Here is a 1,269-nt window from a genome sequence, read left to right as displayed (position 1 = left end):
GAATATGATCATCTCGTCTGCCCGTGATCACGGTTGCTGAAAAGTAACCGAAGCGTCGGGAGTAAGTAGTTTTAACAAAAAACAAAGTACGCATAGTAGGCATATCCGAAAAAAAATAGTTTCATTTAAATGAATAAAACTCGCGAAAGTCTTAGATCTCGCTATTATGATGTATTCTTATTCAAAATGCACAGAATAAACAAAGAAATTATAACTTATATCTTTTTCCAATATTTAAACTGCATTACTGGAAACTTTCATCAAAATTTGTTTAGTAAATTTAAGACGAATAAGTAACAACTCACATTTATAAGTAATATATTGTAAAGATTCATAATTTTCTTAGTTAAATAATAATAATTTGTTTATTTCAGACAATTTACAGTCCATTTGTTAGTAACAAAAAAAGAACCCTTACAACTATGTTAGTATAATAATTAATAATAATAAGACAAAAAAAATTATACAAGAAAAAAAGGAAAAAACAAAAGATTATTTGCTTAGCCTAACCTGCCTCACCAGCACGTTGACAAAGTGCTGAAGCGCAGGCTCGGCCAGCTTGGCACTGAACATTTTCGGAATCCTGTTGTGACTTGATCGCATTCTATTAAGTAGTGATGCAGTCCTTTTACTTATTATAGAAAAGAAGTCATCTGTACCCGCCTCAGCGAACATGGCGGACGCGCTACAGAAGCGTCCAAGTCCCAACCAAACTCTGATTCCATTATTATATTGCACTCTCAGAGCGTCTAGTGAAGTTAAACCTGAAATAAAATTCATTAAGGATCAGGCCTTTCAATGACAAAGTGGAAGTCGGCTTATCTCCAGCATTCTTATTAGTTACAATAATCACTAAGATTATTTATCATGAGGTCAGCCTTGGTTTCATTACTCTTTAGTTTCTTGTAATGTTGTTTCTAATGAACAGAAATGAAAGAGAGGAAACTGTATTATTAATGATATTTTTTAGAAATAAACATTGTTTATTTTGAGTTTTTGATAAATTTGAAAATAAAAGCTTAGTTTTCAAATTTATTTTTCTTTCTAAAATTAACGTTTTATTTTTCTTAAGTCGAATTGCTGTCTATTTCACACTTTGTTCCGAGTTTCACGTATTAATTTTTTGTAGTTAAAATGGAATACCTATACCTATTTATGGAATTTTTTTATTACCAACAATTTAACAAAAAAGTAATTATGCATCGGCCGGGAATCGAACCCGGGCCGCCCGCGTGGCAGGCGAGCATTCTACCACTGAACCACCGATGC

The 1,269-nt window shown here is 32.5% G+C and overlaps 1 non-coding gene across 1 annotated transcript; it reads right to left on the bottom strand.

Annotated features, from left to right (window-relative positions):
- Nucleotides 1-1,198: 1,198 nt before the first annotated feature.
- On the bottom strand, nt 1,199-1,269 carry Trnag-gcc (transfer RNA glycine (anticodon GCC)). Its single transcript has one exon. It is a non-coding gene; the product is annotated as a tRNA-Gly (tRNA).

Source organism: Danaus plexippus, chromosome 5 (assembly GCF_018135715.1).
Source record: "Danaus plexippus chromosome 5, MEX_DaPlex, whole genome shotgun sequence".
NCBI classification, from domain to species: Eukaryota; Metazoa; Arthropoda; class Insecta; order Lepidoptera; family Nymphalidae; genus Danaus; species Danaus plexippus.
This window is presented reverse-complemented; position numbering and strand designations above follow the sequence as displayed.